This window comes from Columba livia, chromosome 2 (assembly GCF_036013475.1).
Source record: "Columba livia isolate bColLiv1 breed racing homer chromosome 2, bColLiv1.pat.W.v2, whole genome shotgun sequence".
Lineage (NCBI taxonomy): Eukaryota > Metazoa > Chordata > Aves > Columbiformes > Columbidae > Columba > Columba livia.
The window spans coordinates 141,730,845-141,752,243 of record NC_088603.1 but is presented as its reverse complement, the minus strand read 5'-3'; positions in this window follow the sequence as shown (position 1 = coordinate 141,752,243).

The following is a 21,399-nucleotide window of genomic DNA, read 5'->3' as shown; positions in this document are numbered from 1 at the left end:
CAGGCAGCCTGCCACCACCCTGAGCTCCCTGAGCTCCCAGCCCCATGCCGCACCAGGCCATGGCCCATGCCAGGCAGCTGCCTGCTTCTGCAGCCCCGGAAATGCCCTTCTGAGGTGCTTCCCCACTTGCTACCAGGAGTTGGCGAAGAAGAGTGCACACCCCAGATTATCTGTCTACAGATTATTTGGAGTGGCTGCTAGGCACCCTCTTTAAAACAGAACAAAATAAATCACCACTAAATCCCTACTGTTCTACAGTATTTTGAATACTCCTGTTTTATGCTAAAACTGGGAGCTGGTCCTATAGCAAGCTATTAAATGCAATAAAACATGCCAACTAGTTTTTGTGCAATAATCCTGTAGATTAAAATTTAACCACAGTTTGCACTTCAGAACTGGAATCTAATAAAAGGTGAGTGGTTTCTCGAACAGGTATTGTGTCAATCTGAAGAGCCTTCCAGGCCAGTCCATGCCCCCAGACCACATTATCTGTCCATATCCCCTCAAAGCCCTTCCTCAGCAGGACTCTGCACTAGACCCCCACTGAGGTCCCCTCCAACCTGAATTGTCCTCCTCCCCAGGTATGGGACTTTGCATTTGCCTTTGCTGCATTTGTCCTTTGGGCTCACTTCTCCAGCCTCTGTAGGTGTCTCTGAATGGCTGCAAAGCCCTCCAGCATATTGGCTGATTCCCACCCCTCAGTTTGGTGTTGTATACAAACTTGATGAGACCAGACTCTACCACCTCCCCCAGGTGATCAGTAAAGATGGTCAGGTCTCAGGATAGACCCCTGCAGCACACTACATCTTACCAGCATCTAAATGGATTATGGCCCATTAACCAGTTTTTTACCCATCTAGCTGTCTATCCATTCAGACTGTCACATCCTAGCATTAATACTTGAAGGACTTAATGTTTGGAAAATAGTGCACATGCTCTGCCAGCTCATTCTTCTTGAGCTTCCTAAGAACTGCCATGTGAGTCAGTTCATCCATTTTTTGTGTCAATCCGAGAGCCTTTAAGAGCTTCATCACATCCTTTCCTTGTCTTGAATGTGTCTCGGATGAGCCTAGCAGTGCAAAAACACAGATCATCCAAACCTAACTTGGAGATTAAAGTCAGTGTCAACTAGGTTTAGAAAAATATCACATTGCAATCACCCTAAATAATGACTGTTTCACTGATTACTTTATATGACATTGTGGCTGGCAGCTGGGAATTTTGTCTTGTCTGACTGCTATCACTGACCTGTAGTGCTTGTGTGTTCTGTAATGAATCAGGGACATACAAATAAGAGGAACTAGAACCATTCTCCCCTCACAAAATACTGATCTTTATAACAGAGTGTGTTAAGGAAATGAGACATTTGGGAGCTAAAGATGAGTAAGGCTTGGCTGGTTTTGTGCTGCTCTGGCAATGCAAACATGGTTTTGCTGCTTTGGTCTGTTCTGAATCTGTCCTTAAAAGTTGAAAAAATTCAAGTGGCTTTACCACCAGGCTCCATAACAGCAAAACATTAAAAATAGCAAATTGAGTGTTTATTTATGAACTCTTTGCTAACTTTTAAAGCCCAAAGATATTTCTAGACAAACACACATATTAAAATGGAGATAAAGCTGCTCATCAGGAAGATAAGGGTAGAAATGAAACACATACCCCAAATCACCTATTCTTAGCCTAGAAAATTCAAAGTTGAGTTAACTCTCAGAGTGAACCATGTTAACTTTTACTCCTGTATCATTGACAGAGTCAGAAAAGCTTAATGCTTCCAGCAGTGACAATGCAAAAGAAAAAATATTTTAAAATGACGTCTTTAAAAAAATCACAGAATCAAAGAATATCTGAGGCTGGCAGACACCCCTGGAGATCATCTAGTGGAACCATCTGCTCAGAGCAGGGCTGGCTACAGCAGGTTGCTCAGGGCTGTACCCAGTCAGGTTTTTAATATCTCCAAGCATGGAGACTTCATAACCTGTCACAGAAACCTAGTGTTTGGTTTTAAAATATTTTTTTCTTATGTTGAAATAGAGTTTCCTTTATTTCAGGTTGTCCCCATTGCCTTTGTCCCTGCGCTGGGCACCACCAAGAAGAGTCTGGCTCCTCTTCTTTATGCTCATCCTTCATCAAGTGTTTATACACACTGAAGAGCTCTCCCTGAGCCACCTCCTCTCCACCAAGAACATCCCCATCTCTCTCAGCCTCTCCTTATATGACAGGTGCTCCAGTCCCTTAATCATCTTGACCTTTCTCTGGACTTGTTCCAATATGTCCTTGTGTCTCTTGTACTGGGGAGCCCAGCACTGGCCACAGTGCTCCAGATGGGCCTCACCAGTGCTGAGCAGAGGGGAAGGATCATTTCCCTTGACCTGTTGGCAACACTAAGCCTAATACAAGCCCAGGATCCATTGGCTTCCTTGCCACAGGGGCACATTGCTTGCTCATGGTCAACCTCTTGTCCACACTCCCAGGACTTTCTCTATAGAGTTGCTTCCCATCCAGTTGCCCTCCAGCATGTGGTGGTGCGTGAAAATCCTTTTAATCTACTCTGCCAAGCAAAAAAAAAAAAAAAATTGAGGGCATCATTGAAATTCACTGGCACCTCAGATCAATTAAGTGAGCCTTACATACCTGTGGTCCCGAGAGCGTATCCAGTACTGTCTTCAGGTCCTGAGAGGCTATAGGAGTGCAACCAGCCTCATCTGCTTTTACATCTCTGCACGTGCACTTGCCACTTACAATTCTCTTTATGGACAATGTGCACCTGTAGCATACAGTGTGTCCTGACTTCTTTTAGGATTAAATGGGTCATACGGTACAGCTGTTTGTGTTCTTCCCTCTGCTATAAATTGAATTTAAGTCACTGCTTTGGCCAAATGAATCCATCCCTTAGTCTCCATGCTTTCACAGGAAAATGCAGGGCACTAAATGATGCTACTCTTGTCCTTTCCTTTTCCTGTGAATCCCACCCCTCACTGCCAAGTGAGGATACCACGCTTGGGAGTCCAGATGATGAACAGGGAATTGATCTGGGCTGAAAAGAACACATCACAGAAAATGGTTATTTTTTTCAGCTGAGCTATGTTTCTGCCTAAATAGTTGTATCCACACTGGGGAAGGTGGAAACCAGCAGCTGCATGAGCAGAAGCAGATCTACAAGAAGCTGCAGGTAATCACAGGTTAAGTACACCCCAGCAAAGCAATCTTTAGTGACTGATTTTAGAGGAGTGCTGAGCATCTGACACATGTTGACAACAAATTACCCAAATCCCTCAGGCGTGATGCTGCCCCTTAATGCTGTGGCTGTAACTGTCTGGCCTCAGGGGCACCAGAATTTATTTCTTCTCCTTCACTCCTGAGCCTCTCACTGAGTTGCCCTGTGTTGAAGGCATTTTCTAGCAAAGAAAAAGAAAAATTACTTTAAATCACCTTAAGCAGTGGAAGGAACTAACACAAAGCCTCCCTTCACTGGGCCACTGGGAAAAAGGTACACGCAATGGCTTCTTTCTGTCTCACTTTCAGGGAAAGAAACACACACCAGTCATTCCCATCCAGAGAACGGGGCTGTGCAGAACTCATTCCCACAGAAGTGCCTCCTGGCTGCAGGTAGGCACTTGTGCCTAGGAAAGACAGAGAAAAAAAATCAGTTGTTTCTTCAGGGTTATAATTTCTTTATCACTCTTTTTTCTTCCCTGTCTATGCTTGGCATGCTGATGCCAGCACCTTCTCAAGACAGATGGGATGGCTCTGGGTTTTCATCTCTGCAGGGCAGAGTTAAGGATGTTTGGATGTTTTAAGGATATTCCAAGTTAGTTCATTTCAAGTTACAACCCAAATACCATTTTCCAGGTTCATAATGCACAGTTTTGTGATGCTATTTGCTTCCTTCTCAGTCTTCCTTTAACACCATCTTAACACATCAGGGAACAACAAAAAGCAAATCAATTCCAGTTTTTCAATGCATTTTAAAGAAATAAATTGCAAATATGATTATTGATAACTGAAGCTGCACCTTTCTATACAAGTTGTATAAATACATGTTCTGTGCTATTACCAAGAAGAATTCCTTACCTTCTGACTATTCTTGTAATAAAGTGCTTATGTTACTGAACCTGTATATAGAGGAATGACTAGACCTACTGAACCAAGGGCAAAGGGTCAGATGTCTTTTGCCTGGAATATTATGAGCCACTGAGCATTGCAAAACCTCAGGGTCAGGCTGAGGCTCTGACGGTGGCATACCCCTTAGAAAGTGGAAGTTCCTCACACAGAATAAGCTGTAACGACTTAGGCTGCAGGATGCACAGTGATTGCAGGTTATGACAGCAGCGGGCCAGAAGTGATCCAAAAGTATCTTCTGAACCACTGAGGGTTGCAAGCTGTGTTCACTGTGATGCCACATCAAAGCCAGAGATGATGTGGGTTGTTTCTGTTTCAGGTCTTCTCTGAGAGTGGGTGAAATTCCTAGTGGGCACACAACGTGCTGCCTGAGCATTGTAATGGCAGTTCTTTCTTTCTTTGACTACAAGCAGAGAAAACACTGCACTCTGTGAGAGTAAATATTGTGAAATCAATCAATCCTAAGTCTATTACAGTAAAAAAAAAAACAAACCAAACATGTGAGGACTAAATATAAAAAATAATGACAGAAATGTCATGTCAGGTACTATGGCCTAATTTTTAACAGAGCTTACTACAGTGCTTAAACTCACAGTTTTTATGTGTGAGGCACAACAGATATAGTGGCATAAGTTAGGCATGCACCAGTGAGGTTGCTCAATTGGAACAATAAGTGACTCGTTAATTATATCAGCCTTTTCACATGGAGACAAGCAATGCAAAACTCCCTTCCAGCTGAGGCTGCAGGGAGCCCCTCTGCCAGGAGGATACAATTGCCTGGGACAGCAGAGTTCCCACAATGTTTCTTACATAGCATAGTGGCCAGAATAGCTCACCTTCAGATCGCTGCATAACCAAACCTACTCCTTCAGAAGAATGGTATGTTGAACTCCACACTTAGGACTGATGCAGTGGTTCTCAGTGGGAAAAGGTTACATCCTGTGTTGACAGTGCTGCTTTTCTGCTCTGTGGCTCAAAGAGTCCCTGCCAGCCTCGTGCCTACCCTGAGATACCCCACTCGAACAGGCATAGTTCAGGTCGGGAAAGATGGATGAGACCAGAGTGCACAATGATACAGCTGGAGACCATCTGCTCTCTGGACTTAGCTCCAGGCAACAGGAGCTACAGATGTGTAAGCACGTGTTCCTACAAAGCACAGAACAAGTACATGTGTGTATTGTGAGGCTGAAGCTGTGAATGGGAATTACTGAATAAGTGTAGAGGCAGTGGTAGCCATAACTCCATGATTTGTGGAAGCAGCGCCCTGACCTGGTGCTTCTCTTTGGGCAGTGAATATCTAATTTGTTACACACAGAATAGAGGACACTTAACAGTACAAGTAGTATATTCTGAAAATGCTTCTTAGTTCATGCCATTCTGCCAATGTAGGCAGAGGATCACCTAATTTGTGGATCCACCTGGGACTTAGGCAGTTGCAGGCGTGCCTAACTAAATCTTCAGATGCCAATGCAACTTGACTGATAAAAAGCTGTCCAACCCCTGTGATCAGTGAGGATAAGTCTTAGCAGTTGCATGATGGGGGATTTGATGTTTATAGAGGCAGTAACAAAGACTAAGGGTTCATGCGCACCAAGGCTCTGCTCCATTGCTAAGGAGATACATGTGAGCTGCTCCAGCTGGGAAGGTTCAAAGTACACTCTGCAGCCTGGATCCCAGCCACAGGCCAGTGGAGGTGGTTCCTCCCTGCCCATACCCTGTGCCCATGTATTCTACTTTCTGCCAGCCCCAGATTCACACAACTATATAGTTGTTTGATCAGAGAAATAACGAGAGCTAATCCTGGCACAGTACAGCTTACTTTTATTGGCAGTGTGACACAGCTCAGCCTACCTTGTCCTGAAATCCCATGCAAATTCATATGCTTCACTTTAAGGAACAAGAGGTTGTTCAAATCCAATATCAAGTCTAATAGAGAGTGGGTAAAAATGACCTGCTATCATTCCTAGGAGTCACATGGTGAGCGTGTGAACAAGAAGTGGACTTTTTTTTCCTGATACCAAAATACTTACAGAACGGAATTTGCAGATTGCTCATATGTGCTGTCTTTGCCAGTCCTTTTCTCAGTTCTCTGCTCAGGTTTTTATAAGGCATCTCTGGGCTGATTTTCCTTCCTTTAACTTATAAGAAAAACTTAGCTTTAAGTTTCAAGGGAACTGAGTAAGATCTGTACAGCACAGTTACTCAGGTAAACATAAAAATACGAGTTTATACACAAAAGTTGAAGTAAGCCCTTCTACTGTGTCAGAACATGTTTTTGAGTAGCACTTATCTGCTAATGATCCCTTAATGGTTGTGTCTGACAAATAACACAATGAAAGGAACCTAAAAAATGTCTCTGCTGATAGCTATGACTACTGTGGTGGGAGATACAGATCTGTCTTGGATGAGTCAAAGGTAGGGTATGGCAAACATTGCAGTGACAAGTACTTGGTTTTAGATGTTTCTCATGGTCTATGAAGAAACACCAGTTATGGAAGTGTTTCATTTCATCTGACCCTGACACTGTAGGAAGACAAGCTTTCACAGATTGGGGTGGTGATTGTAAATCTTTGTCCCCTTGCTTTAAAACACAATAGCTGGCACAGAGAGGCAATCTTCACATTTTTGGTCTGCCTGCAGAACATGTTTGGCTGCACAACATAGTTGTGGTTTTCCTTCCCATTAAAACCAGGATATTATGTATTCAGCTATTACATTCCTTTATTTTTGTTAGCAAATGTATAATACCAAGTATTACAAGACGCTGCCCCCAGTCTACAGCACAAAAGCCTGTGTTACTCAGAAACCTTCCCACCAGCATGAGGGAGAGCTTCCAGCCCTGCCGCTCACCTCCTGCCACTGCTCAAAGCCTTTTGTGTGCCAGCACGTACCACCACCATGGAGCCAGGCACAGGGTGCTCTCACAGCCCTGGGGGAGGCTGGTGAAAGTAATTTTTGAGCCAGACGTATTTCACACAAAATGTGAGTGTGGGAGGAGATAAACCATGGCTTTAGGCTCCTTAGAGCACTGTTTAGGAGGAATCATTTTCCTTATCTTCCTCAGGTTTGTTTTATAGCAGTTTTTGTTCTCACGGCTGACTTAGCAAAGATGGAAATAATGATTTATAAACATGGGAGGAGAGGCTGCAGAGCAAAGTCCTGTAAACTTAAGGTCTGGTGCCTGAGGACTTTATAGGCTGTGATACTTGAGGTGATTTTTTCCAAGTTATGTTCTCTCTCCAGGTCATGGAGGCATTTGCCTACATGTTTTTGGAATCATTCTAGAGTCTTCACATAAATCTTTTTCCCAGCATCATTTTGGTCTTCAATATTTACAGCATAGGCAATTTATGAGCATAATACGTTGTCTTAACAGGAAAAAAAAACAAACACATCTGCTTTTGCTCCGCTTTCACTGACACAGGCAGCACATGCCCATATCACAGCACTGGGACATCAGGGGACAGTGTAACCATGTATCTCTATAATACAGTCATACCATTGCTAGTAACAGCTTCCATATGAGTCTGCAAGGCCTCACAGTATCACAGTATCACAGTATGTTAGGGATTGGAAGGGACCTCAAAAGATCATCTAGTCCAATCCCCATGCTGGAGCAGGAACGCCTAGGTGAGGTCGCACAGGAACATGTCCAGGCGGGTTTTGAATGTCTCCAGAGAAGGAGACTCCACAACCTCCCTGGGCAGCCTGTTCCAGTGCTCTGTTACCCTCACTGAGAAGAAGTTTTTTCTCAAATTTAAGCGGAACCTCTTGTGTTCCAGCTTGATCACATTACCCCTTGTCCTATCATTGTTTGCCACCGAGAAGAGCCTGGCTCCATCCTCATGGCACTCACCCTTTATATATTTATAAACATTAATGAGGTCCCCCCTTAGTCTCCTCTTCTCCAAACTAAAGAGCCCCAGCTCCCTCAGCCTTTCTTCATAAGGGAGGTGCTCCACTCCCTTAATCATCTTGGTTGCCCTACGCTGGACCCTCTCCAGCAGTTCCCTGTCCTTCTTGAACTGAGGGGCCCAGAACTGGACACAATATTCCAGATGTGGTCTCAGGACTGAGGCTGGCGAGGCTTGCCCTGTCTGAACTCACCATGTTCTGCCTGCAGCTCTGGTTTACTCAGTTTAGTTGTGACAGCAAGTTCTCTAATTGTTCAGGTGTCTATGGCTAATGTCTTTTATTTTGTGTGACACAAACCTAGGTTTAGGTAGACACTAGGCAGTAGTAAGCAATTATTCTGCACTGAACAAGGTATCTACCACTCAACATGGACGTAGTGTAGAGAAATGCAGAGAAATGTAACAGCAGAGGCCTTGCAAAGCAGGCACGCAGGACACAGCATAGAGGAGCATGGGCAAGGGGTGAAGACAGCTGGGGCATATGTTGACACTGGAGATCTCCCAACTATAAACAGCTTTCTGCTGGCCAGTTAAAGAACTGCAGAGCTGGAGAAAACCGAGTTTAGGGGTAACAAAGAGAACATGAAATAGTATCAAACATATGTAAAAGACACCATTTACAGAAAATTTGGGTGTAACATGGAGCTGCAGACTGGTGAAGAAAGAACAAAGGTGCAAGTGCATGCTAGCAAAGGATGACTTCAGGTAGAACTTGGAGAGAGGAAGAGGAAGCTGCCAACATGACCATCATACACCTCCAGAGAGGCACTCCAGATGCTGGAAACTGCCCCAACAACACCAGGATGCAGCCACCAACATTAGAACCCATTGGAGCAGTGGAAAGCTGACAGGGAGAAGGGGTAGGAAATAATAAATGTGTGCATAACATTTTTTAATTGGATTGTGGTTTTGGGAAGCACTCTCTATGCACAAAAGTAAGGTGCATAGAAATGCTCTTTGCTCTAAGGTATGGAAGTAGTAGTAGTAGTAGTAGTAGTAGCAGTATTCTAAACAGGGAAATGAGATGCACAGGAATGTGTTTAGTGTCCTTTGATATGACTTCAGTGACTATTCCATGATTTCACAAGGAGTTTGTGAAAGGCTGGCAGCCCAGAATGGGTCACTGAGTACAGTCCTTCCAGTTACCAGCACTGTATCAACCTGTTTAGAAACCCCTGAAACCTCTCATGGTCTATCCACACAGTATTACTTCACCATTTACAGAAAACTGAACCAGCTATCCCTGCTTCTTGACATAGAGGTTCAGTTCCTTTAGAGACTGTTTATGCATTCTGACTCACTTTTAATTGTATTAACATTATAAAAGATATTCTAGGCACTAAGGAAATACGTGGACAATATTTTACGTGGACAATATTTTATATGGCTACTGAATAGCACCTGGAAATCTCATGTTTCATGTCTCATATCTCAGCCTTAACAATTCATCCAGTTCCTAAAAAGGTTTTGATAGTCACAAACAGTCCTATTGATTCCTGTTGTATTTGGGAGGTCTGGAACCAAGGTTTTGGTGCAAGATTGTGCCTGAGAAATTTTCTGGAAATAGCAGTTTAAAGTCTACCCAAAGGCAGAGTGGAGATGCTTGCATTACTACTGCTTTATTGCATAAAAGGAAACCTTTGCTGCACAGGTTATCAAGTCAGCCCTAAGATTTTATCCAGTAACCTCAGTTCAGTGTTTGCTGAGAGAAGAGTGTGTGAAATCAGTTTTAGTTATCTAAACAAGATAACAAAGGGACAAAACCCCATTGCATAATCAGTAGAAATGCATCGTTTTCAGTGATGAAAGCAGCGAATTGGCATTTGCCTTCTGAGCAAAGCTTTAAGGCAATTTGTGGCAAGCAGCCATGGGTCTTATAGCCTGGCTATATATCAGTCTGAAACACGTTAAACATTGAAAGTCCATACTAGGACTGCATTTCTGAGGTTTTGATCCCCAGAGCCTTGGAAGTTAAAACCCAAGCTGAAATCCAGTCCAGCAGTCCACATGTGTTGTACACAACCCTCTTGCCTCACAGGCCAGGAGACACTGCTGAGAAGTGAAATTGGTTGCTGCAATTAGCAGAGGTCAGTGCTTGTGAAACAACTGCACCATCTTAACCTCAGTGGTTTGTAGATCTTGGGATTTAGCTGTCTCTGAGTGTGAGATGAATAATTGAGCAGAAAGTAATGCAGCCTGAGCAGACTGCAAAGGTTTCTCTTGTCTGTCTTCCCTCTCTTTCTTTTAGTCTCACGATTTCATGGGTCTCATTTACAAGTATGATTCTTTAAAAAATATTAATATCAGATTCTCTTCTAAGAAAAAGGTCAAAATATAAATCCATGCAGTCTAGTGACAAAGCTGAGTTGGTCAGTAATTCATCTTATATCTACTGAAAGGAAAAGTGCCATTAGACCCAGAGAATGGAAGAGAGGTTGTTGAGATCCAGTTGAATAGATTAATTTCACTGCATAGCCTGTTTGTATGCTGGTGTCTTCACTGTGCCTGTGTATGCAGATGTCTGACTTCTGTCTCCCAAACACCATATATGCATAAACATAATTCAGACCATGAAGGAAAGGTAGAACAGAAAAAAACCCAAGAGAGGCATGAAAGCCATCACTAAATAAGGCGCTATTCCAGCTGGAAAAAAAAAAACAAACTGTGGATACAGCACAGTTCAGCATAAGGCTTTTCAGAGAAGCACTGTGATGGCTGAGTGTCTGCTTGCAGCCATGCTTTCCACAGGGCCTTGCACTTGAAGAGTGAAATAATCCAACCTGAAGTTCACCTCTGTCCCCCCCCATCATGTGCCTGGGAGCGTGACTGCTGAGGCTGCCGCGGAGCAGCAGCCAGGCAGGCAAGGGCTGTGCACGTGCTGGCAGGGAAGGCTGCCGCCAGCCTGCGGCTCTGCTTTCGTGTGCCAATAGCGCTTAGCACAACCATCTAATGTAGAGCTTTTCTTCTTTCCTTTGAGTATGCTGTGATCTGCAGTGGAATAAATTAATACTCCAGTACAAGACCACTATTTTCTGCAAGGATGAAGATGAGAACCTAAACCCTTTCTCCACAGGCAAGGCACAGCCCTCAGAACTAATTAGCACAGAACAAACTGTACTGATAACTCTCCGCTTTCCCCTTCCTGGGCCAGAGAAAGCAAAAAGATTGAGAGCACCACTAAAATTGAAATTTATTGCAGGGAGCAAACCTTTTAACATAGGAAATGGGAGGCTTTACTGGAGATAAAACCTTTTATATTTTGGTTTCCTGCCACTCTTCGGTGCACAAGGCAAGCCTGTTATCTCCCACTGGTTTCCTGGGGCTCTGCAGGGCCCCAGTGACTCAGAACAGAGCTTGCAGATCTTCCTCCCAACAGTCACCATCAGCTGACTGCTTCTTTCAGTGGCCTTGTCCTCAGTCAGCCTGGAAATCTTCTGCCCCTCGCAGTGTAATGCATTGTTTACCTTTGTTAAACCCTAGAGAAATCCAGTGGTTTGGTAGACATAATATGTTACACTCAACAGCTGTTGTCAACGCTGATTTAATAGCAGGTAATAAAACTTTTATGGAAGTGCTCTACAGTGAGCTGCCCTAAACCAAAAGTGTGTTTAAGGGCTGCTCTTCAAACTCTGGAGTGAAGCCAGCAGACTGGTGTCAACTACTGCCGAATCTGGCCCCTCCTCTGCTCACCCTTGACTGGCACCACGTCCCGCTCTCCTTTTTCTGTTAACCTTAAAGATAAGTTTTAACAGAAATGAGAGTTTTACTAGAGGGAAGGCATTCCAGAAAGTGTCCTTTTGTGTTGCTTAATAGTCACTATATAAAAAAGACCAAATTTGCATAGTTTCTTTTTCCATTCCCAAGTGACAAATCCTTAAAAGTCAATGAACAGAAGTCCACTGGGAACAGTTTTAACAGCATCAGTCAACAGGAATTTTGTTGTTGACTTTGGTGAAATAAGGATTTGAGACAGACACCTCCAGCGTGGGCTTCTCAGGTTTAAACAACAGATTGTTTTAAAAAATACAGTACCATTTCTGGGTTGGTTTTCTGTGTTTTGAGCTTGTACTGAAATCACAGAGGCTAACCTGCAAGTTCCAGTTTCTTCCTTTACCCAACATTTTTTTAGAGTTCAAAATAACATGTAAGTTCAACTGAAGCTTAATAGCAGAGCCAGAAGATGGGCTGGCAGAGAAGCACAGGTAGAAACAAAGCATTCAGCTTAATTTCAGCAGCTATCGAGATAATATAAAATAATGAAATTAAACCTGCACAAATCCACTCTCCAAGGCAACAATTATCTTCATTGTTTACCAACACACCTGCCAAATCTGATTTTGATGCCATAATCATTTCCTCTTCCTCTGAGTACAAAGGAAAAGAGCTAAATGTGAGAAGGGATGAGTATATTTAGGCCACAGAAGCTCTCCCTGAAATTCCTTTTTGAAGCCACCAGTCTCCTGGTTATCTTGTAGTACAACATACAGGCTTGAAAGACTCACAGTGATGCTGAAAGCACCATATCTGCAGGCTAGATGTAGCACTAACTGAGAATTTTCCAGTGTTTAAGAAAAAAAAAGGTGCCATTTCATCATCGGAAAGTATCAAATCCCTTAGCATTTTGCCTTTGGTCTTGCTGAGTATCAGTTTCTCTAATGGGAATAAACATGCATCAGAGGAATAAAATTATGTGATTTTAGGGTTAAAATAATAATTGATAGTACAGTAAATAAAAAACTGGAAGATTTAGGGAGATTAAAAGAAGATGTATTCTTTCAGACAACAGATATAGGCTGCTTATGTGTGAAAGCCATGACACTTGCAGAAAGCATGGTGGAGGCACAGGGTTCAGTCTGCCACAGAGGAAAAGAAAGGAGTTGAAGCCTGTTCCTGTGTTGTGAATACAATAGTCAGTAAGAGGTGGACAGCCTCTACACAGGGATGTTGATGTTCATTTTATTCAGCAGTTGTTTAAATCCAAATACTGAGAGGTTCCTCAGATTCTGGATCAGAACCCAGGCATGCTCAAAGAGCACTCCCACACATCTGTCTGTTCCTGCCTTGGCTCCCCAGTCATGTAGTTTGGCACAGGCTGGGAAAGTCCCTTCTCCAGCACAAGCCTCAGAACTGGCTCTTGGGGGCCCTTTCCAGCTCGGCAAGAGATTTGGGTGTGAAGTCGTTCAGGAGTAAGGGGAAACTCAATCTCACTGTCCCGCTCATGCTATAAGTGACAGACTGGGCAATACAGCTGCCTCAGCACACTTTTGAAAAACAGCCTGATGCAGAACTGGCTGCCTGATAGAAGAAAGGATGTGGCCTCCTGTCTTTGGAAGAGGGCTTTTGCCATGCATCTCAGAAACAACTCCTGAACCTCTACAATGTCAGCCACGTCCAGAGGCGTCTTTGCAGTCTCTGCTGGGTTAGTTCAAGGCACCTGCAGCCACTGAGGGTATTTCAACTGTCATCATAAAGAATTCAACACTTGTCTCCAACAGCCTTGGACTGGATGGCACAGTGGTGCCTCTTCTGTGCTGGAGCCATGTAGGAGGCTTCAGTCAAAAGCCCATTTGAGTCAATAGTACGACTCAGTTAATGGAATTCAGCTGACTAGATGTACATCTGAGCTATTCCCTTCATAGTCAGTGACAAGAATAGGTACAGCTAAGCTATGATCCATTTCCATCCTAAAGGAGACATCTAAAATGTCAGATAAATTAGGTTCTAAATGTACCATTTCCACTCTCTATACAAGGAGACCAGAAGGAACCACTCAGATACACACATCCACCTGGCTGACCTCTGAAATTAGGTGAAATGAATCCTGTTCCTAGAGACTTGCCAGACAGCAGAGCACCCTCAAGCTTTAGTACCAAGGGAGCTTTAGTGTGAAGGCACTGTAAGGTGCCTGTTTAGGTGAAGGCACTGTAAAAACACAATGCAGGGGGCTAGGGAAGGTGGTGGTAGAGCTAATGTGGTAACACATGAAGCATACATAACCCCAGATTAGGCATCCAGGCAACTCTTGCAGCAGGGAATAGGTCCTGGTGCCACAGCAGGAGGACAGCCAAGCCTCCAGTGGGGATCAACAGACGCAAAATCTGTTCAGTGCCATTAGATGCAAAAGCTAGAACAGTCCCTTCTCGCAGGAACGTGGATCAGAGGGAGATAACGTGCACCTTTTATGCAGATTCCGATGAGTAGTTTATTTACCTGCCCTAGGCAGTCCCAACCTGCCAGGGAAGTGAAGCACTTCCCAGAGGGCACTTTGCAGATGCTGTACTGAAAGGGTTTGCTCAGTATAACATAATTCAGTGTTAACTGGAGCAATAATTAGAGAGCAGGTCTTATCTCACAGCTCATGGTGCCTCCATATCACTTGAGACCCTAGGAGTCCTTCCAGCCTCTCCTCACCACCATTTCACTAGTCATTATTGGTACCTGCATTTTCATTTTTAGTGAGACATCTAAACACTGCTGAAAAACCCAGCCCTGGCTACATGCCAATCACCATCTAATTCAGCCATGCCGATCATCCCTGAAGGGGATCTGTGTGGTTTCACATTCCCAGTAACCAGTTCCTCTGAGGCCGACTTGAGCGCTGCTCCCAACAAAAGAAAGTTCCAGTGAGGGCTCAGTGGGAGACAACTTCATCACAGCTTCTTCCAGCTTATTCTCTCCTGTGGAGCTTTGGGTAATAGTTCTTCTTAAAACAAATTCATTTTGTTCACTTCCAGGGGAGATGATGTATGGAATTTGGTGTTATTTGACAATGGCCCATTGTGGAGCCTTGCAAGGCAGGCACTTACTCCATAACTTTCCTTTTCTGAATGAATTGTGAGCTGTTTCCTTCCAGATTGCCATTTTCTTCTTGGCCTCTACTCAAGACAACACTTTTATTTTTTTCTGAGAAGAATTTGTCTTTAACAACTTAAGCTGTATTAACAGTTATGACCCAGATACATGTGTGCAGTAAATAATAGGATAGTAAAATAAAAACCAAAACCACATTTGGGTGTAAGGGAACTTGGGAAAGAAAGAGGGTGTCAATTAGAGACTCATAAACATCATCTTTATGCCATCTCATTTCACTGTTATTTGGCATCCTTAAAGACTGCAGATCACAAGCAAGATCTAGGACTATGGGAGTCAAAATCTTGGATCCCAGCCTCTCATTTAACCTTGGTCTGACAAGTACCCCTGCTAAATGCTTCAAAAGAAAATACAGGACATTCCTGGGTACATAGGAGTAGGATAACCTGCCCCATCAAAAGAGCTTATCCTTATCTCCGGTGCTTGGAGATCAGCTTCAGCCCTGAAACTCAAGTAACTGCATCCCTTCCAAAAATCAGGTAGGAGTAGTTGTCACATCGAGGTCAACAATGACACTTTCTAAGAAAAAACACCTGCATACTGGTTTGTTTCTTTTACCTGTTGAAATGATTAATGGGCCAATATCACAAGTACTGAACTAGAAAAGACAACACTCTGGTTGTGGCCAAGGGACAGAGAGGAATGAATTAATTTGCTTAGGAGGTTGTTTTTGTTTTTTCTCCTCTCCTCAGGCTTTAATTACTTTGTTTGGTTTGTTCATATTATCATTGTTAATTATGGTTAACTGGCCATGAGCCCGTTCTCTTTTTGCAAACTGGTACAAGCAGGACCAACTTGAGAGACATAAATATTTGGTCAGAACAGCAGACTTCTGGAAAAGTGGAAAGTGGATCCTGTTGCTTACAGGATCCTGAGAAGTGGATCCTGAGAAGTAGCTTCTCAGCAAGTTGTCTGGTTCTTACCCTTCCAGCTGATGGTGGGCAGGGTACGTGCTGGAGCCCTTTGTAGTATCCCCTCCAGCTCCCACACCTCCCATCTCACCTGTGGTGGTAGCAGCAAATTGTATCTCTTCAACACCATCCAGATGTTTCTTTCAACTCCATGTGCCCTAGCCCTCCAGGGGCAGTGGAGAATTGGTCCTTGCATGCTTGGGACCAAAATCTCCAATTTTGTTCACAGTGCCTAGGAGCCTGTCTGTCTTACAACAACTTTTTATTTTTGAAATCCTTGTTGAGTTCATCCTTTCTCCCTTAACAGATCTACATTTATTTATGTATTTATTTAAGACCATCTAGAATAAAGGGGCAGTCTTCAAATCTGGCAAAAAAGGTGCCATGTTCCCAGTTTGGAAAGGACCGATCTATCCATTGCTCATCCACTTTAATTCCCATCTGGCTCTGTAGCCCACATGCAAAGGTGGCCAGGCTGCATCTGTAAACAAGGGCAGGCCATACCCTAAAGCCCTGTCTTATATAACAAACATACTGTGCCATTGCCGGCATGATCTCTGCCATGGTTTAACCCATGATAGACAGGGCTCTCCTAGGAAATGCATAGGCCAGCCCTCGTTCCCAGCACTTTGGAAGACGTGATCCTGTTTGAGGAGAGGAAGAGGAAGGAGGAAGCAAGAGAGTTCAAATATGTGGATGCAAAGCAAGCCATGGTGCTGGGGTTCCATGCCTGCAAATTGCATCTGGTGAGTTTTATTTAGCAGTGCAGATGTGACCTAACTGAACAAGGTCCAGAAGCTGGAGTGTGGCAGGGACACTGGGATGATGCTGTTGCAGGGGTCCAGCAGCCAGATGGCATCTTGCTTGTCTGCAAGTGAAACTCAAGCATCTGTTTAAGTACAGAAATACAGCCAACCCTCATGCCATGGTCTGTCACCAAGGCTAAGGTGTTAGTCCAAAGTCCTGAGGTTTGCATGAAAGCATGAAGGAGCTCCAGTGGGTAAATTTTTCCCTTCCCCACATTTTTTCCTTCACAACGTTCAAATTAATTGTCATTCAGGTCTCAAGAGAGAGACTTTCCTAGACTTCTTCCAGGAGCAGAAATTAATGAAGGGAATAAGCAATGATTCTTCTTTTATGTCATATCCAGAGGGTGGCATTGTCATTTTGGGAGCTATTTGCTTGGCCTACCTTGGAAGCTGAACTGCCTTAGGCCTCCTATGCAGCTGATGGTGAAAGGTGCTCAAAATGGCTTTCCAAGGGATCCCAAATTAGAATTACCCTAGAGGGCCTCCTGCCTCTTTCCATTGAGTACAATTAAATAGATTCTTAATTTTAGCCCTCCGAGTTTCACCTAAATTAGATGTCTGAAGACATCCATCTCAGGCTGTAAGTGTGGCTTGCTGAACTGCATTGACACCCAGCTGTCACAATTGAGCTTGTTTATTAACACTCATTAAGGGAGTAGAGGGAGGGAGAAAACTATGCCAGATTATTCTGAATCTGTTCCCTGAAGCATCTGCTCACATTTTAGGTATAAACCAGACATATTCGATCTGGAAAGGTCACGGGAAGGCAACTCAGTCCTGCTCTCAGTTTATGGATCATTCTTAAAGAAAACAAGGAAGGAAAAACTGTGCTTTCACAGGTAAAAAAAAACAATTACTATATAAAAATAAGTTCTTACCCAAGTGTGTAACTAAAGAAAACTAGCCCTACAGCTGTACAGATACTGTGATCTTTACTGCTACCTCAGCATGCCAATTGAAAATGAGAAAAACTAGGTCAGAAAACAATGTAGTTCACATAAATCTGAAATGGAGATTCTTATGTTCATTTTTTTTTCTTTTTCATCTAACTGCGAGTTTCAGAGTTGAGAGTTGTGCCGACTGGGTTTTTTCAGTTTAAGGTTCTTTAAGATGCTGGCAAGAACATGTCACCTCATTGTCTCCACTCAACATTTCCCTGTGTAGCACCTGGCCCATGTGTTTAGGGAACAGATTAGAAATGCAGTTTTTAGTTGATTTGGTGGCCTGGTTCCCCTCATGTGACCCGAACACTTCTTGGCTCACTCTGAGATCTACTCTTCTTAGCTCCCACTTTGTTTCAATGGCCAAAGTGCATCAGGACATACAAAAAATGTTTTTTCTCCAACTTGTTTCTTTGCCAGTGACGAATAAAGTTATCTGTTGGTGAAGTGCCATATTACCCCAGGGACATTCCTAGAGAGCCAGAGCTGCTGGCTTGCAGGAGGTTGTGCTTGCACAGCTAAAACACAGTGGACAGAACTCACTTATTTGTGCATGTGGCTGTGTAAATATGTGCATCAATGCCTCAGACACATGGCAGGTGGTAGCTAGGACTTCTGAAATTCCAAGTAGCAGATCTGAGAGTAAGCAGGTCAAGAGTTCAGACTCTGAATCGGAAAATCACAGGTTGGAAGTTGGAATAGAATCAGAAGATGGGCTGAGAAACTTAAATAAGGAAAATCTTTGTGCCATTTCCAGTGTGTGGCACACTGTAAGAAGGCACTCGAAATGTCCCCAGACTTCTTAACTGAGTTACTTCTCATGCAGCAGCACTCTCAGTGTGCTGGTGCCTGGGAGACGTTGTCTGATATAAATGACTTTTTCTCATCCTCAGAGCAGCTGTCTGCCACTATTCAGGATGCTGCAGCTAAAGTGCTAATTAACCATAAACAAAATGGAGGAACAATGAAATATCTACTCATTGTTACTTTTTAATTTCACATTCCTATTTTATCCTTCATTCTTCCCTAAATCTGTGTTTTATTCTCATCAAGGGGATAATAATTTTGGCCACTCTTGGCATTCAAACTAGGCTGACATATGCTGGCAAGTGTAGTACCGACCTCTTCTTCATGCATCACATGCGCTATTTGCATAGCTGGACCTGCTAGCTGAGCTTTGGCCTAGTAAGTGTTGGTATTTTGTTTTCATTCCATTGAGTGATGTCACCTTAACATAAATATAATCTCTGAAACACTGATCATTCCCTTACCAAAACTGCAGCTTGACAGAAGGACTTTGACCAACACCTCTTACACAACCCTGCTAATAGCTGTCCAGAGAAATCACAGAATCACAGAATATCTTGAGTTGGAAGGGACCCATAAGGATCATCAAATCCAACTCCCTGCTCCTTGTAGGAATACCTAAAACTAACCCAAATGACTAAGAGCATCACCCAGACACTCCTTGAACTCTGGCAATCTTGGTGCCATAACGACTTCCCTGGAGAGCCTGTTCCAGTAACTGACCACCCTTTCAGTGAAGAACCTTTTCCTAATGTCCAACCTGAACTTCCCCTGATGCAGCTTCATCCCAATGCCCCATGTCCTACTGATGGTCTCCAGAGAAAGGAGATCACCACCCCATCTCTGCTACCCGCCGTGAGGAAGTTGTAGGCTGTGATGAGGTCAGCCCTCAGCTCTCCCTTCTCCTTCTCCTTCTCCTTCTCCTTCTCCTTCTCCTTCTCCTTCTCCTTCTCCTTCTCCTTCTCCTTCTCCTTCTCCTTCTCCTTCTCCTTCTCCTTCTCCTTCTCCTTCTCCTTCTCCTTCTCCTTCTCCTTCTCCTCTCTTCCTCTCCAGGTGAACAGACCAAATGACCTCTCAGCTGCTCCTCGTAACTCTTGCCCTCAAAATAGACTACTGGTGCCAATCCCGCTCCCACCTTGCTGAGGTATCCTAAGCCTCCATACTCATAAAGCTAAAAGTGCCACTCACCCATTCCATGTTCATGTGAACACCGGTTCAGCAATACACAAATTTTGGATGGCACTTAATAAACTGTTCTTGATGGTAGGAACAGTCACAGAGGACAGACATTTATGACGAAAACTTTTCCTCACACTTGTGTCATGCACTTTCTGCAGATCTAAGATGTTCTTTTCATTCTATATGACCTCATGTCAAATGTATTTAGTGACATTAATGCCCTATGGTTTAATTAGTATGGCGGCTTCTGTTTCTCCCTGGGGCTGAACTGAGAAGTGAACTGACAGGGCACTGTGTCAGATCTGGGAAACTAATTCCCAGCCATTTCCTCGCTCATCAGTCATTGTCTGCCTGCTGCCCTCAGACCTGATAATTACACAGGCAGTTCAGATAGGACTTGCTAATGAAGGACCATGGAGTCTTTGTTCTTATTTCTGGCTGCTGAGGCTGGTCCACTTCTCCTAAGCTCAGCTGCTGTGAAGTTAAATATTCAATCCAAGCCAGCAATCACTCTTTCTGCTTCTGTGGTCAACAGGGAGAGAGGGACACAAGCTGATTTCCACAGAGTGATTAATCCCATCCTAAACAAGACCTCTAGATAGGCAAGTATTAAGATAATAATTCTAGAAGTGGATTTATCTTTGATTTTAGCATATAGCTTTATTTTTCACCAGCTAAATCTCATTCTAACTATCTGTCCTAAATGAGGCATTCTTGACTGGGAAAATGTTCAGCTTCTTTCTCCCATACCTGCTTGCACCTGGCAAAGGCTCGCTCTAAATATTTACCTAGGAAAGGACTGAGTTGTTAGTCACACCTGGAAGATTGTTGTGAGACCTACAGCTCTGGTGTCTGCTCTTTGCTACTTGGGTGACAGGAGGTGAGAACTGCACAGAGGTATGAGCTAAGGAAACAAATACGAACTGCTCTAGACTCTCTCATAGCACCACCAAGCTTTGTGAGGAAGCTGTGAAATCTAATGCTTTGTTACATTTTATGTCATATTTAAACATCAGTATTTAACTGCCTATATAAAACCAGTTGTATTTTCATTTGTTATACAATTGTGAATGGCTATTTGATAGTAGCAGGAGGCCATGAGGGTGCAAAGGTGTGCTGATGAGTGTTTGCTGGCTACATGTGCATTGTCATTATGGCAAGAACATCTCACTACTCAAGCCTTGAAGAACTGCAGTAAAGTCACAGAAGCAGAAAAAAACCCACAATTAGGGTGGCAGAACATTTTACCACACTTTTTATTGGCACAAACTCTTCCCAGAATAACAGTATGAATCAACCATCTGAGCCAGTGTTTAGTAGTCACGAGTAAAGCAGGACTGTTGAGATTAAAATGGTCTACAGGACTGTTTTGTTTGAAATTAAGTGGAGGCAGTCAAAAAGGTGTTGGTGATGGGAAAAAGCAAGCAACCTTGAGAAACCATCTCAGAGAAGGAAAGAACCCTGGAGATATTTGGAATCAAAAACACACACTGTGCTGTGCAAACCAGCCAACCTGTCAGTTTTCAGTACATTTACAAGGCATAGGTGTCTGACTTAGTGGCAGTGCTCAAGTTTTGCCTGTGCTGATACTGCCTCTGAGCAGTCAGGCAGAGAGAGAAGCCTCCACTCCCACCAGCTTCATCCCCATCTCCACTCCCAACCACTCACGTGGCCGCGGAGGTGTGGATGGCTGCCCGCTCCCTGCTGCAGAGGCTGCATGAGCCCCAGCAGCCACTGCTGCCAGCTGGGTACTCTGCTCTCATTTGAGCTCTGCTCATCAAAAGAGAGCCACTAATATGAGGTGGTATCTAGGGATAGGGCAGAAGCTTACAAACTTACTCTTTGTACAGTC